Source organism: Balaenoptera musculus, chromosome 3 (genome assembly GCF_009873245.2).
Source record: "Balaenoptera musculus isolate JJ_BM4_2016_0621 chromosome 3, mBalMus1.pri.v3, whole genome shotgun sequence".
Lineage (NCBI taxonomy): Eukaryota > Metazoa > Chordata > Mammalia > Artiodactyla > Balaenopteridae > Balaenoptera > Balaenoptera musculus.
This window is the reverse complement of record NC_045787.1, coordinates 61,040,412-61,057,877: the sequence shown is the minus strand read 5'-3', so window position 1 is coordinate 61,057,877 and position 17,466 is coordinate 61,040,412. Positions and strand designations below refer to the sequence as shown.

The 17,466-nt window shown below is 39.5% G+C and overlaps 1 protein-coding gene across 5 annotated transcripts in view; it reads left to right on the top strand.

Moving 5' to 3' along the window:
- The window catches only part of LHFPL2 (LHFPL tetraspan subfamily member 2), a 169,266-nt gene that overhangs the window by 36,484 nt on the left and 115,316 nt on the right, over positions 1 to 17,466 (top strand). Inside the window, exon 3 of one of the 5 annotated variants that reach the window (XM_036845809.1) lies at positions 4,681 to 4,830. The exons of the other annotated variants lie outside the window; for them this stretch is intronic. The gene's annotated coding sequence lies outside the window, so the exon portion shown is untranslated. The remainder of the gene's footprint in view (positions 1 to 4,680; positions 4,831 to 17,466) is intronic. 5 annotated transcript variants of the gene reach the window in all.

Sequence of the window (17,466 nt, the reverse complement as noted above, 5' to 3'; positions counted from 1 at the left end):
ATCATCTGTTTACAAGATGAATCGTCTGTCAATACCTACATCAGTATTGTCTTATATGATACAAAACACTGTAGATGTTATATGTATTGTTAACACTAGACATCAGAAATGAAGAGTGTGAAAAAGAAATTCATATTTATTTATAGGTGTAACGATTCATGCATTGATAACGAAGAAGAAGCAGTGTAATTGCTTTGTGGTGGCCTAGTGTAATAATCAATGTGATTGCTTCACAGTAGCCTAGCCTATACACTAATGAGTGAACCGTTATACAGTTTTTATGGCATACAGTCATTAATAGTACAGTATTGGAAACATTGTTACTTTTTAAAAAAATCACTTACCTGTGATGATAGGCTGATACACAGTTTCTCCAGTTACAAGAGAGAGAGGCATACTCTACAGTAATGTAATTCTTTGAAAGCAAAGTTATAAAACCATAAGAAAATGAACACATTATTAGTTTTATATTAAATATTACTCACCTTAATGCCCATGTAAGTATAGACTAGTATCTACTTCTATACATCCATGACCTACCCGACTTTTTCGTAATTTTTTTTGATATTTCTAGGCTACGCTGTTCGTCTGTAAATTTTTAAAATTGTCACAAATCTCCAAAAAAGTTGCCAGTACATTTATCGAAAAAAAGCCTGTGTATAAGTAGACATGTGCCATTCAAACCCGTGTTGTTGAAGGGTCAAGTGTATTTGGTGGATGTGCTTAGACCAAGTCTTTTCCGGTGGCCATGGGCTGCCTTCTCTCCTCTCTCTTCTTTCATCACCTCTGGGTGAAGTTTCATTTTAGCACCATTCCCTACCCGGACAGAGCACATGCCGAGTACAGAGGGCCCGCCTGGCATTCCCTGAACTAGGACCTGCGGTTCCACCTGCCCCTCGCGGAGTCACGGAGCAGGAAAGTGCGCGTGTGCTGCCCAGGAGGCTGGTCCAGTGGGCTCAGGTGGGGCGGACTGGAGGCAGCTCTGCCCAGCTCTGTCCAGGCCAGTCTGGCTAGATGACTCCAGGAGTGCTGGGAGCTGTTAGCTAGGCAGGCTGTTTCTCCGCAGCAGCTTCTGATGTATGGCAGTGAATTTTCACCCTATGAATAAAGGATGACTCCTACTGTCTCTAGAAAAAATTCCTTTTTCTTTTTTTTAAAAGATGTATTAGTGACTCTTTCTTCCCCCAAATGGAAGAAGCTTAATTTTCTGGTTTCTTTTCTGTTGTTTCAAAAAAATGCTTAATGTAGAAAGTGCAAACAATACAGAAAAGTACAGGTGGAGGGCAAGTCATGCCAAGTACTAACCTTCTAAAGATAATTCTTGCCCATATTTTTGATGATTATCATACATATATACACACAACCTTAGATACATGAAGATACATGAAATCATATTACAAGGCATTGTTTTATTCTTTGCTTCACAATAAATTGTGGTTGTCTTTCCATGTCAATAAATTTAGACACCTCCTTTTTAATATCTGAAGAATATTCCATTTTATGAATGTGCTGTGGTTTATTTAATCAAACTCTTATAGATGGAATATTTTCCCTGTTATGAATAATACTCCATTAAACGTCCTTGTACTATACTTCTCTAATGATCTCACAGGGTAAATGGATTAAAACTACTGAGTCAGAGTATTTTGGATTCTCATGCAGGTTGACCAACTACCATCAGAAAAGTTGAACCATTTTTTATTATCCCATAATGAAGGAAAGCCCTTGCTGACTTTCTTTAATGTTGTACTTTAATGTATTTTATTTTTAAAAATATTTATGTATGTATGTATGTATTTATTTAATTATGTGGCTGTGTTGGATCTTAGTTGCAGTACGCAGGATCTTTGTGGTAGCATGCGGGATCTTTCGTTGAGGCATGCAGGCTCTTCATTGTGGCATGTGGGTTTCTCTCTAGTTGTGGCACGCAGGCTCAGTAGTTGTGGCATGTGGGCTCTCTAGTTGTGGCGCACAGCTCTAGAACACGCGGGCTCAGTAGTTGAGGCACGTGGGCTTAGTTGCCCCACGGCATGTGGGATCTTAGTTCCCCAACCAGGGATTAAGCCTGTGTCCCCTGCATTGGAAGGCAGCTTCTTAACCAGTGGACCACCAGGGAAGTCCCTTTAATATATTTTAAATGATTACATTTTCCAAACTTTTTAGCTACTTTTTTTTCTTGGCAAATATATTTGAGATAACTACATAAGAAGAGATTTAATGATTAATTTTGTAGCTTCAGTGGTTAAAAACCAAAAATGAATATCCAGTGTACATTTTCCCTCACATTATTCTGGTATGCAGTTGTATCTTTTTTTGGCTTTCATACTAAGTAGTCACCACATTGGAAGTTATGTAATTAAAACAGTGCCCTTTTTCAGTCTTTATTTTGAAGAGTCTGTCATGCTCCATATTTTCATATTACTCCTAAAACTTTGCCAAAGAGGACTTTTTGACAGTAAAAGTAGCAAAAATACTATTTTGCAATTTGATAGGGATTTTAAAAAAATAACTCTTGAGTTCTTATTTGGAGGTGTAATCTTCAGGTGAGTATTCTAGCATTTCTACCAAGGAAGCACTGCTTTCATGACCATCTCTGGTTTCTTCTAGAATGCTTTCTCCATTCCTTTCAGTCTGTGAGAGTTTTCCCAGATCCATGTGATCCATGACCTGTTGTTCCACCTCTTTGAACTTTTATCTCCTTGATCTCATTTGTCCATCCCCTGGTGTCACCTGAAACTTTTTACCAGTTCATTGGTTAATTGCTTATCTTTCTTTTACACTTTCTTGAGTTCATGTAATGATAGGGAGGGATATCATGTATCTTCTTAAAAAGCTTTTTTGCTGTGTGTTCTTTTACTGCCTGGAGTGATTTAACATTTGAAGTTCATTATGTGCTCCCTTTGTCTGGGCCTTACACAGGTCCACAAAACGCAGACTTTGGCTGTTGAGATTATTGCAATACCGAGGTGTAGGCACCTTTAGCTTAAGGGAAAAAAACAATACCAACTTCATTTGTTTGGAACCTTATTTGGAATTTGAAGGGATGAGTTTTAAAGTAGTTTGGGAGAAATTTTTCAGTGTCTTCTCTCCTCATTAGGTAAAGCCTTCCAGAGGAGACAGACTTTTCATGTTGAATTTTGATTTAAAAGACTGGGGTCACTAACTGGAGGGCAGGGATAGCTATTGAAGAGGCTAGTCTAGAATAACATGGGAATGAGAGGTGGGAAACAAGAGGAGGGGAGTAACACAAAAAAGATGCACAAAAAAGACATCTTGGAGAAGGTTGGTGGAGCAGATATGGCAAATTTTATTTGTAATTAGATCATAGCTTATTTTTAAATGTCCTTTGTTCACGTCAGAGTGGCAAAATATAAACCTATGGAAGGAGATGCACGCCAACTTTGGGTGTGGATTCGTAGAAGAGAGGGGTCTGTGATAGACCCAATGAGGCTGCTGTCTTTTCACACCCAGTACTCAGGCTGCAGGGCAAACCAGAATGCGGGGGACTTTCACTGGGGATGTTGAATAAAGTGCGTGGTCATCCATCTAGCTGAATGCCAGGGGTCCAGGCTAGAGTTGACTACTCTGTGACAGTTCACGCTGCTTTCTAGCAAACAGCTGGATTCCCCCAGTGTCTAAGCCTTCTCAGGGTGAGTTGTATGAAAACGACTCTTTCAGGACACTAGGGTACTAATGAACTGTTGCTTTAGTGCTATTTAATAACTCACAGTCTTAGTGCAGTAAGTGGTAATTAATTACTGACTCTTTGAGCCACCGGGGGACCATTTGGTAATTACTGCTTCATTGCTGTTTAATAAATTTCTGTTGTACATTAAATAGCCCTCCGCAATAATTCATGGCCTAGTCCCTAGTGGCAGAAAAAAGTTAATGCTGCTTCTGGAGATGCTCATCTGAAACCAGACAGTCACTTAGGCAAGGGAAAGTAAAGGTGCAAGAAAATCTTTCAAATTAATGGTGCCCGGACTTCTGCATTTCATGGACTAGTTTTCTTGGTTTTTTTTGTTTGTTTGTTTTGGGTTTTTTTAGTGTTTAGAGACATACTTAAGGTTGTTAAATTTTTGATTTTGTCAATTATTTTTCCCCTAAAGAAGGCTGACTCGAGAGCTCATTGCCTAGGGCATAGTGGGCACTTGGTAAACACCAGCTGAGTTGAATGGAGTTACGCATTTTAGGACAGACTTTTTGCTGATGACACCTGTCTAATTTTATTCCTCTTTCATCAGAGCTCATACTGGAGATGTTAATTTTGTAAAATGTGTTCTTGAATATGGCTGACTAAGGAAATTTCACTTTATGTGGGGATTGTGAGGGTTAAATAGCAAATGTGAAAGCTTTGGAAGGGCATCAAACCAGATTGTAAATGTAAGGTAATTAATATTGTCCACTGACAATACTACACAGAAGTGATTAATCTTGGATTATATTAAATTCTGGGGAATTCTAAAATGTAGAGCTGATTAATCTAAAGATAACTCATCCTCAGATTGTTGTGTCTTGATTCCTGAGCTAAATTTATGACAGCTCAAAGGAGAAAGTCTTAAGATTGATTTAATTAAAATTGATACTTTAAAAAAGAAGCATAAAGGCTGCCTTTTCTGTGATTTTGCCTATCATAGAAGCCGGATGTGTCATAAGGTGATCTGTCTGAATTCTATCCAGTTTAGGTGGTATCGTGGTCGTGGTGGTGGTAATGGTGACATAAAAAATACTAAAAATCCTGGTGAGTATTTTGAAGGATGGTGGAAGGAATGATTAGCAGCTAATGACATAGAGAAGTGGCCCATGGTTCCTGGAATGGCTGATGCCCAGGTTAGTGCCATCTATTTCCCAGATAGATGTCATCCTGCTTGGAGGCTAAGTGATGCATTAGTGCATGTCTTGCTTCTAATGACCACCAGCTTTTTAAGTTGCATTGATTGCCTGGATGTCCTGTAGAATGTCTCATTTTGTCAGCTAATCAACAGTTAATTGAAACACTTTTCATTAAACTCCTCTTTCTAATAATGTTTAAAACATAATTTAAACCCTAGGCAAACCATGGCTTCTGTCAGCTGGCTTCAGAAGCCCATTAATACAGGCAAAGTCTACTACAGTGGGGCTGGAAAACCTTTCCTTACCCTGGAGGTAATGGAAACCTCCCATCACATTTTCTGATAAAACACATTTTAAGAGATGAGTTTTCAGACGCATTATTTTGTACAGGTTCATTCAGCAAATTACTAATGTATGAAACTGTAAACACATTGATCAGACATAAAGTTAAGTACATTCTTGAGAAAATTCACCATATCTTTAACCCTAGCGGTTTAGCGGTTTAAGTAGAAGGGATTTAGAGAGCTCATAATAAATGCAGGGAATAGAATAAACGAAAAGGGTTAAAGGAAATGTGTCCCAAGCAGCACTGATGTAGAACCTCGTTCCTCATTACTCTCCCCAGGGATCCTGCTGGCTTTATTGTAGAGCCAGCCTTCAAGAAGCCACAGAGCAGACAGGTATTTTAATAACACAAATTAAGAAATTAATTTTAATGGTCAGAGTGTGCATGTGATGTTGGCGTGAATACAAGGTTCTCTGATCACAGAGCAATCTATTACGTGTCTTTGTTTTGACTTTTTACAATTTGTGTTTGTTCAGCAGCTTTACAATCACCAATCAACAAACTATAGCAGATTGAATTCTCATGTCTCTGTCTCTGCTTTTGGTTCTGAGATTGTATCCATGTGAGATTGTTTTATGGTTTTAAGTGGTGAGCAAGTACTATTGTATTTAAAATATTTACTGTTGTTGTAATTTACATTCCATATAGATGCATGAACCACATTTAGCTCACTTTGAATAGCCCATTTAAGAAATTGACCCTTGAACAACGTGGGAGCTAGGGACACCAGCCCTCCACGCAGTTGGAAATCCGCGTATAATTTATAGTCAGCCCTCTATGTCCGTGGTTCCTCCATATCTGCAGATTCAACCAACCGGGGATCATGTAGAATTGTAGTATTTACTGTTGAAAAAAATCTACATGTCACTGGACCCGTGCAATTCAAACCCGAGTTGTTCAGGGATCAACTTGTATTTCATCGTTTTGTGTGTCATAGTGTGCTCAACTAGCCCCATATTAGGGCATTGGAACTCTTGTCGGTTTGAGGCTGGCATAAATAATCCTGCTGCAAACATCTTTAAGCAGATTGCCTTTCCCATTGGAGTTCATTCTTGGGGCTGTATTTCTCCAAGAGAAGTGCCTCCTGGTAAAGGGTGTGGACTCGTGTAGCTCTTGCTCCATTTTGCTACTTCCCATTTGCTTCAAGCGCCCTCTGAGGAGATGTAATGAGAAAGAGAAATACGACTGGAAGGAAAAGGAACTGTCTCTGAGGTGTGGAACCTTTTTATTGGTTCAACTGTCCGAGAACGATAGTTGTCGGATCTCTAAACTGAGGCTCTGCCTGCTGTGAGCTAACAGGTGAATTAGGCATTTGGAGGTAGCGGTTCAGAGCACAGGCTGTGGGGTTAGCCAGGCGTGGCTTCACCTCCGTGGCCTCAGTTTCCATTTCATAAAATGCATATGTTAACACCTGCCACATCGTGGGTGGTGGTGAGGTTTAAATGAAAGGATGTGCTGTAAAGTGACTCACTGACAAGAGGTCTGGCTCATGTTCAGTGCTCAGTGCGTGCAGCTGCCGTGATTTGCTCTCACTTGGGGCCTGTGGCAGCAGACCTCTGACGTGGAGTCATGCAACGTTGGCAGGTTGGTCCCCAAGTCCTTGGACTCTCGGGTGTGTTCACTGAACCCCAGGTCAGTGCGCTTCTGCCTGGGCTAAGTCCTCACCGTACGACTCATTCTCAGGTTTATACGTTGAATGAACATTGGTGGTGAAGGGCCTCTGTGGCTTAGACTCCCGCACAGAACTAAATCTAATAACAGTATCAGCATCTCTGTGTAGCAAACTTACACCATCCTTTTTTAGTTTGGTGAAAAAATGGAGAATTTGAGAAGGATGTGTTCCTTTCAATCCTGTATTTTCTTAGCTTGAATAAAATGCCTTTAGGGAAAAGGGCAGGTAAGAATTTTAACTTATTCGGGTTTTATAAGAAAATGTTGCACCTTTCACTTTCCTGTGACATTAGAAGGAATCTTTCTACCTTAAAACCACCTAATTTTATCAAGTCCAAGAAGTGTCAATGTCATTTGGACCTTAATTTTTTTTTTTTTTTTTTTTCTATTTCCCTTCTTCAGTGCCTTCATCGTCCCCTTTAACCATATGTGTACTTTTGGATCAATGACTTGTCTTTCTCCAGAGTTTGTATCAGATATGCCTTCCTTTTCTGGAAATTTCAGTGGAATGTCTTTTAAGTATGGTACCATATTTTGTTAGTATTTTGGGGGGTTAGAGTATAAACTAATGTGTGTGTTTTCCACATAACTATGTTTTTTAAAAGCACTTTTCAATTTTTTGGTTTTAAAGAGTTAAACTTCCCCACCCATTTGGTATTGAGCGTCCAGCCACAGCACAACATTTACACTTGTTCTGCAGTGTTTAAGTAGGAATGTGGTGACTCTCTACACCCGTGTTTCCACTGCTGGAGGGACTGAGGATCTGAGGAAAATGACTTTAGGGTGAGGAGACTAAAAGGCTGGAGAAGAAGCCCCCGTCCCTCCTCAGTCCTCTGGCTTCTCTTCTTTCGCCAGCAAGTTAGCCGGTGGCCTGAGGAGAAGGCAGCCAACATGGGGGGTTTCATCCTGTGTTGGCCCTAACCCTGAGGAATGCTTGGGAGGGGTTGGAAGGTTTTGTATTGTTTTGGTTTTTTCCCCTTCTCATGCTGTTGAATTCATCAGTGGTATAAGTTTGCTACATAGAGATGTTGATACTCTAATTAGATTTAGTCCGTATCTGTTGGTTCTTAAAGAACTGACATCTTTCTGTTGGGGTTCTGCCTCACTCACCAGAGCCCTTCACTGTGAGTCTTAATTCCTATACAAACCTGAGAATAATTTGCATTGCTCGTGGGCACTTGTCCTGGGCAGAGGAATTCAGTGAATGATCCATGACTCTGCACTCTTGGGACTGTCTGCTCTGGGACCTGCATTCTCAGTGGTAGTTTCGTGACCATGGTAGACTTATCTCAGCTTAATAAATCTCAGGCCAAACCACATCACCCCTTCAAGAAAAGGCATTTGTTCTGTTACCTCACTGTCACAAAGAAGTCAAGGGTCCCAATATTTATCATCCTCACTGACACCTCACCTCTCCTTTCATCACCAGACCAAATGGTAGGCGTTGTTCTACTTAATTGTATTTTCACAGTTTTTCCTCTGAGGCTTCACTGCCTGCTGTTACTTGATCTTTCAGACGTGAGTGCCCTCCTGGCCTGTGGGGTCTGGCAAATGGCAGACCTGCTGGTCAAGTGTTGGGCAGATTTAGATGTGATTCCCTTTTACTTTTTAGTGTTTGGGGAGTTTCAGTTAATTCTTTTGCTTTTCTAAACAGCTAATTTAAGTTCAGACACAGGCCAAAGTAGAATGTTGTCCTGGTTGTCTACTGTTTATGTTCATTGTGGAAAGTATTTTCTCTGAACATTTACTTTAGTTACCAACTTCATAGTATTTTGTTGGTACTGTCTCTCTGAAGGGGCAAGTATATTGTCTGCTTGCATTCATTAGTCATTTCTCTCTATGAAAGCTTTATGATTTGATTTTTCAAACTCACAGTAGAGAAACTATCCTTTGACTTGGGTTATAGTTTTAGCTCCTTTTTTTCATAATCCCTAACCCCAAACTGAAGGGCTTACTGATGAGCTCTTACTCTGAACTTTGATGTGGCCGTATATTGGGAGAACACCATGAAGTAACAGGGCTTTTGTTAGAATTGGTATCTAGTTTGCTTACTTGACAAGAATATATCTGTAATTTTATTTGAAAGGCTCACTTTTAAGTGAAAAACCTCACCTTGAAATTTTCAAAACTATTTGGGAATTTAGTAAGTGCAATGCTTTCAATTTCAGTCTTTCAAAATAATTTTCATACATGAAAAACCTCCCTTTATTTGATCTCCTCTGTTTCCCTAAGAAGCATCTCTTTCTGAAGAGTATATTGCCTGCTCATTATTAATCTAAGTGAGAGATTAATTGCTGAAAGTCACAATTAAGATTTGCTTGGCCACTTAAAATTTTCTTTTAGTCAGAGATTTGACTTCTGAACAGTCACTTCAAAAATTCTGTCTTTTCAGGCATTTTCTGAAGAGAACTCCAGAAACTGCCAATGATTTGGGGGACAATTTGAAAAATCCCAGATTTAAGGGCTAAGAAGCATTCAGAATGGCTGAGGTGGTTACACATGCAGAAGGACATCTCATTTTCTACACCAAGTCACAAGTAGACAAGATCCCAAGGCTAGGCAGTAAACCTTGATGTTTCTTATTCATTTAACTGTTGGGCTGGCAGGCAGAGCCTTTGTATAGACATATGGCCTCCTCTTAACAAAGTTCAACCTGCTAGGAGGAGGGTTTATCCTTGGCCATTTAATCTTGGGAAGTTTTTATCTCTAGGAATCATGGAAGTCACAAATAAAATACATTTCACATTAGTTGAGAAAATAAAACTATATCTATAACCCTTGGAAGGACAGAGGAATGACATAACAAAACAAAGAGCACGGCTGTGTCAAAAAGGGGCTGGAGATCAGGATGCTGGGCTGACAGTTAGGCACACCAACAGTTAGAGCTCAGCATTTCCTGTGACTTGTTGCTTGAAAAACTAGGGATAACTGGACCTGGATTAACTAACACGCCTGTTACTGAAATGACTGTATGTTCAAATTTTGTGAAATAAGACTTTCTCATATCTGAGGGCTTTGCATAAATGTAATAATGCTAACCATGAAAACAATATCCTTTATTTTTTTAACCTTGGAATGTTATTTGAAATATAACATGAAATAATTCATGAGGTTATTTGTTAATTGGTGGATAGACATTCATGATTATCCATTGTTCTCACTTGAGAATACTTAGGAGAGTACTATTCTGGAACTCCACTAGAATGCTTTCTCTACCAGAATGCAACATTAGACAGATCTGTTTTGATCAAGTGAATTAAACTGTGCTATGAAAAGAATCTCATTGTGAGGTTGCCTTGACCCGGAAGTTTCTAAATTTTCCCTGTCTTGGTGCTCTAAGTGTCTTGATAATGTTTTCAAAAGAAATACCTAACAGTTTTGTTTATTAAGTACTGATAGATAAGTACAAACAACCTACTAAGTATTAATGTCCTAACAACTTAGTTGCCATTTGAAAAAGTAATACCTATAAATTGAAAAAAAATATATGTTTTTCTCTTTACAAAATTTTAAAATTTATTTCATTCTTAAATACCCACCATTATTTGCTAGTGGGATGTGTCACTAAAACCTTGGAATTAGATTGGACACTCCCACCCTTATTTTTTGCTCCACATTGATTTTCAGATATACTTGGCTTGGTATCATAACAATTGTAAAAAACTCAATTTCACAAAGATAGGATGTCATCAAAAGTACACTCTGTGAATTAACTTGAACTAGTCATTTTTACAGTGTCCAACACTTCACTCTGTTTTCTTTGAAAAATTGAAATACCCTTCCATCCTCCTGTGAATTCACTGTGGCTCACCAGGGCACCTTGGCACGTACTGTGGGAAACCTGGTGTTAACCTGTATTTGTTCTCTATAACTAAGTTGGAGTTGCCTGAAAGGGCCTGTGTATTTAACTGCATTATCCAGAAGTTGCCTCCCATTGTTATTTAGTTTGTTGTTGTCAATTTTTGGTGAGCAACAAAAACATTTCTAGACTTGGCCTCCTAGAAATTATTTTTTTTCCTTTTTTAAAAAAATTATTATTGGAGTATAGTTCATTTACAATGTTGTATTAATTTCAAGTGCACAGCAGAGTGATCCAGTTATACATACGCATATATATATATATATATATATATTCTTTTTCAGATTCTGTTCCATTATAGGTTATTATAAGATATTGAGTATAGTTCCCTGTGTCATACAGTAGGTCCTTGTTTATTTTATATGCCTCCTAGAAATTCTTATTCTGTATGTTTGGGATGAGTGGGTGGAACCCAGGTATCTGCATTTTTAACAAGCTTGCCTGGCAATACTGATGCATGTGAGGTTTGAGAACCACTGAATTCCATCACAGATCTCTTAAGTTCAGGGACCATGTTGCTTTTCACTTAAACACCTTCTTATGCCTATAATATAGCATAATGTACATTTGACAAATGTTAATTGAATGTATTGGACTTATCTATTGTCTCTTACTTCACTTCTCTCTCCTTCACAACTTCTTTTGTTCCGTCCCTTAAAAGGGGGGGCCGGGGGAGCGGGAGGAAGGATTGGGTCTGAGAGTTTTGTGACTTTCCAAGCCTCCTGTCCACAGTCTTCCCTGTCTACCCTGCCAGTTCCTCACTCTCCCACACACGTCCTTTCATCTTGTTGAATCAGTAGCCCGTATTCCCTGAGATACACTTGATATGTTTCTCTCTCTATCTTTCCTTGCTTCTGTCCCACACTAAGAGATGTAAGTTTCCTAAAGTGGGAAAAACTCTGGGTTTGGGAGAAAATTGAAAAAATTTATGTGTTAGGCTAGAAGAGACTTAGATTATGATTTGATACAGTACTCCCATTTTAGACTTGAGGAAACACAGGGAAGAGATGTGATGTACTCAAGGTCACACAGGGAGTGAAAAGCCCCACTTGGAAAGTGCATCTCCTGGCTCCACGCTCAGGGCTGTTTCCACTCCCCTCCAGACCCACCTCATTTCTGGGGGTGCTACAGGATCATCTGTGAGTTTTCCAAGTCCCACAGGTAATTCTGGTATGGACCAGAGGCTGATAACCGGGCTTGGAAATACGCTTTGCTCACACTATTATCATGCGTAGTATGTTAAACATTACTTTGTGTTTTATTTAGTCAATACTTAGAAATTGTTTCCTTTTAAATGTCTGAATTTTCATTTCATATGAATTTACAGACTGTGGAACATGGACAACTTAGAATCAATGTTTGTGTTTTAATGGGAAGAAGGGAAAAACTTGAACAGAAGAAACTATCAATATTATCATAAAAGGAGGAATTTGTCTTTTCTGGATGCTTATTTATAAATTACATTCTGCCAGCATCCAAATGTGGTTTGCTGACCAGCCAGCCGAGCATTTCCCTGCCCAGAGCCTCTTTCTCCTTCTGGATTCCTCGCTGGGGTCTGAATGGTTGGGCTCTGGGGGCCTGACTTTTGGACAGGTGGGACATGGCTGTACTGGACATTTTCACGCAGCGGGGTGACGCCTTCACCCCTAGGCAGAATTGGAGTGATTAGATAAGACTCACGAGGATTGCCCAAGGAAGATCAGTGATTTTTACTGTGCTTCTCTTTATCACATTTCTGGTATATTTTAGAAGACCAACTTATGTTGAAGGAAAATTGGGCACTGTGAAACTCATGAAAAAATACTCTTGGAACTTAGGAATTCCAGGGCTACTTCATTCAAATATTCTGTCACTCATTTGTGCCTGCATGCTTCACTCATTTACTCAGCAGAATTAAAGTCTCTCTGAGAGCTCATCCTCCACGAGCTTCTTACCTCCCGCGAGATGACGCCGAGATGACGCCGAGCTAGGTTATCTTAAGCAGGAGTGTGTGTCCTGGAAATCCAGCCTTCTCTCTTGAGAACTAATCTTGTAGCTGTGCATCTTTTCAATTCAACTTCAAATAATATTTGTTTGCCTTTGAAGGTAGACATTATAATGATAGTGGAGAAAAAGAAGTGTATAATTTGTATGTCATATGAAGTTGCTTGTAATTTATTATCTCTTGTGACCTATTTCTTCAGTCCAGAATAGCTGGAGAATTGAGAATGCCCCCTTTTTTTTTTTAACTGATGAAGGAATGTTTCACCTTTATTATCTAATATAATCAAGAATAAATGTAACTTAAATCCACAGATAAGAGTGATACCACTTAATACCATTATTGGTAATGTAAACCCCCCTTCCCCTCAGACTGCTCTTTCCCAGAGGTGCTTTTAAGGAAAAAAATGCTATTTGGTATTGGGTTTCTTTTCTGGTTTTTCCTTGTCTGGAATCACCTCTAAAGATGGGCAATTTCAGAGAGAAGGAATGCCGTAGATTCTCCTGATGCCATCCTGAACAGCCAGGACTGCTCGTCATGTCTCTCATCACTGAGACATCATCCATCATGATAGAAAGAGTGTGCAGATTCCAGGCGGCAGAAATCCGTCCACTCACTGCACTAGAGTTGCCTTTAAGCACTGATGTGGCTTAAACTGCGTTTGACCTGGTGCTTCGGATTCAAGCCAGTAGGTGACTCATTATTTCAGATGTTTGGTTTGTGCTCTTATAGTTGAAGCACTCTGTAAGGAAAATAGAAAAGCCTGTTGTAGAAATACGGTGTGTCTCCAGGAAGGAGAATCCCTGACTCCTGACTGGGGGTGGGATGTCAGCACAGGGCTCATCTAACTTGTTGTTTTACTTTAAATCCTGGTTTGAAGTGGTCCTGGCAACTGTCCATCAGCGTGTGTGTCAGCGGCATTGCTGGCTGTGGTTGCATTCCTGATTGTGAGTTCAGAACGTGCTGGGTACAAAGTCTGCTGTCTGGTCACTGAGGGAGAGCTGTTCACCCTGAGGATAGGCCAGCCATGCACCGGTCACCAGGCTCCATCCTGAGGGGGAGCAACGATTTAAAAGGTTAACCTTGTCAGATGCTTTCTCTCTGCACTTCGGGATGTTATGTGCAATTATGTTCTTTCTTTGGTCATTGGAGGCTGTCCATTTTCTATAGGTGATTTAGTAATTGTGGAATGTTTAGCTTTCTAGAATCAAACTAAGACTATTGTAAGATGTTGTTTTAAAAATTATCTTCAACTCTTGCATTAGGTTTTTAAGTGAAACATTCTGCTAACTTGTAAATTTGTCTCTTTTTTCTTATGTCTTGGTTCTTAACTATCCCTGGGGAACACTTAGGAAAAATTATCGAATCCCTCCTCAAACAGTGTGGTATAGGAACTGCTGAAGATTTGTAGCTCTGTGGCTGTGAACTCACCGTTACATGCCGTTGTAGACTTATAGCCATTATTACTTTGTTACAGTATTTTGATTAATTTATTAGATGGTGACTGTGTGTCAGATGCTTGTTTTGAGAGCTTTCAGCTGGTCGAATAATAGATTCTATCTATTGGGTATGTGCCAGGAGCCCCATTTAATCCTCACGGATACACTAGACAGCATAACTTACAGATACAGCGAATAGCTAATTCTCAGAGAGGTTAATTAACATGCGCACGGCCACACAGCTAGCAGGTAAGAGCTGGAAGAGTTGACCTCTCACCCACGCTGGCGTGATGAGAGGATGTGTCTCAACCAAAAGCTCTACTGCCTGTCCCCTAAAAATGAGGGGCAGAGCTACCATGCCACCTAGTGCTGACCGTCCGTCAGCCTCTCAACTTGTCTTCTTGCAGAAGAGCAGGATAGCATAATGGTTAAAAGCAAGGGCGATGCCCAAATTCCACACTTATTAGCTTTCAAACCTTGGGCAAGTTCCTTAGCCTTTTTATGTCTTCCTTTCTGCATCAGTGGATAAAACGGTGCCTGTGGTTGTGAGGCTCAAGTAAGTTAATACCTTAAAGTATTAGAAGAACAGCTCATAATAAGCAGTATGAGAGTGTCTGCTACTCTTGTATATTATCTTGAGGTCTGACTAGAATGAAAAGTCCTCTCCATCTCTCTCTTTCTTGCCTTATCAAGCAGGAAGCCCTGGGTCAGCTCGTGGGAATGCTTCAGAGCAGGGAGGGTCCTGAACTGTCAGTTGGTGAGGGCGGCCCCCTCAGGCCCCAGTCCAGTCTTTACCCTCTAGACCATGTGTGTTGCTCCCAGGTTCTTCCTCCCATCCTTGGTCTGTCCAGTCTCTGGTCCAGTTCCCTGTTCTCCCCAAAATGTGTGTGTCCTCAGCCTCTACCACATGTGCTATAAATACACCATTGCCTATCAAACACTGATTGAGTATCCCAGCCTGTTGTCCATATGTTTCACCTAGTGTGGACACAATGATGTATCATAAATTATGACCTCCCGGAGGCAAGGAACGAGTCTGTGAGGACCTTATAGAGCAGTTTTGTTTTGTTTTTTAATTTTTTAATTTAATTTTATTTTTTTTACAGCAGGTTCTTATTAGTCATCCACTTTATCCACATCAGTGTATACATGTCAATCCCAATCGCCCAGTTCATCACATCACCACCACCACCCCAAGGCTTTCCCCCCTTGGTGTCCATACGTTTATTCTCTGCATCTGTGTCTCAATTTCTGCCCTGCAAACCGGTTCATCTGTACCATTTTTCTAGGTTCCACATATATGCGTTAATATACGATATTTGTTTTTCTCTTTCTGACTTACTTCACTCTGTATGACAGTCTCTACAAATGACCCAATTTCATTCCTTTTTATGGCTGAGTAATATTCCATTGTATATATGTACCACATCTTCTTCATCCATTCATCTGTCGATGGGCATTTAGGTTGCTTCCATGACCCAGCTGTTGTAAATAGTGCTGCAGTGAACATTGGGGTGCATGTGTCTTTTTGAATTATGGTTTTCTCTGGGTATATGCCCAGTAGTAGGATTGCTGGGTCATATGGTAATTCTATTTTTAGTTTTTTAAGGAACCCCCATACCGTTCTCCATAGTGGCTGTATCAATTTACATTCCCACCAACAGTGCAAGAGGGTTCCCTTTTCTCCACACTCTCTCCAGCATTTGTTGTTTGTAGATTTTCTGATGATGCCCATTCTAACTGGTGTGAGGTGATACCTCACTGTAGCTTTGATTTGCATTTCTCTAATAATTAGTGATGTTAAGCAGCTTTTGATGTGTCTCTTGGCCATCTGTGTGTCTTCTTTGGAGAAATATCTATTTAGGTCTTCGGCCCATTTTTGCATTGGGTTGTTTGTTTTTCTAATATTGAGCTTCATGAGCTGTTTATATATTTTGGAGATTAATCCTTTGTCCGTTGATTCATTTGCAAATATTTTCTCCCATTCTGAGGGTTGTCTTCTCGTCTTGTTTATGGTTTCCTTTGCTGTGCAAAAGCTTTGAAGTTTCATTAGGTCCCATTTGTTTATTTTTGTTTTTATTTCCATTACTATAGGAGGTGGATCAAAAAAGATCTTGCTGTGATTTATGTCAAAGAGTGTTCTTCCTATGTTTTCCTCTAAGAGTTTTATAGTGTACAGTCTTACATTTAGGTCTCTAATCCATTTTGAGTTTATTTTTGTGTATGGTGTTAGGGAGTATTCTAATTTCATTCTTTTACACGTAGCTGTCCAGTTTTCCCAGCACCACTTATTGAAGAGACTGTCTTTTCTCCATTGTATATCTTTGCCTCCTTTGTCATAGATTAGTTGACCATAGGTGCGTAGGTTTATCTCTGGGCTTTCTATCTTGTTCCATTGATCTATATTTCTGTTTTTGTGCCAGTACCATATTGTCTTGATTACTGTAGCTTTGTAGTATAGTCTGAAGTCAGGGAGTCTGATTCCTTCATCTCCGTTTTTTTCCCTCAAGACTGCTTTGGCTATTCGGGGTCTTTTGTGTCTCCATACAAACTTTAAGATGATTTGTTCTAGTTCTGTAAAAAATGCCATTGGTAATTTGATAGGGATTGCGTTGAATCTGTAGATTGCTTTGGGTAGTATAGTCATTTTCACAATATTGATTCTTCCAATCCAAGAACCTGGTATATCTCTCCATCTGTTGATATCATCTTTAATTTCTTTCATCAGTGTCTTATAGTTTTCTGCATACAGGTCTTTTGTCTCCCTAGGAAGGTTTATTCCTAGGTATTTTATTCTTTTTGTTGCAATGGTAAATAGGAGTGTTTCCTTAATTTTTCTTTCAGATTTTTCATCATTAGCATATAGGAATGCAAGAGATTTCTGTGCATTAATTTTGTATCCTGTAACTCTACCAAATTCATTGATTAACTCTAGTAGTTTTCTGGTGGCATCTTTAGGATTCTCTATGTATAGTATCATGTCATCTGCAAACAGTGACAGTTTTACTTCTTCTTTTCCAATTTGTATTCCTTTTAGTTCTTTTTCTTCTCTGATTGCTGTGACTAGGACTTCCAAAACTATTTTGAATAACAGTGGTGAGAGTGGACATCCTTGTCTTGTTCCTGATCTTAGAGGAAATGCTTTCAGTTTTTCACCATTGAGAATGATGTATGCTGTGTGTTCGTCGTATATGGCCTTTATTATGTTGAGGTAGGTTCCCTCTATTCCCACTTTCTGGAGAGTTTTTATCATAAATGGGTGTTGAATTTTGTCAAAAGCTTTTTCTGCATGTAGTGAGATGATCATATGGTTTTTCTTCTAAAACTTGTTAATATG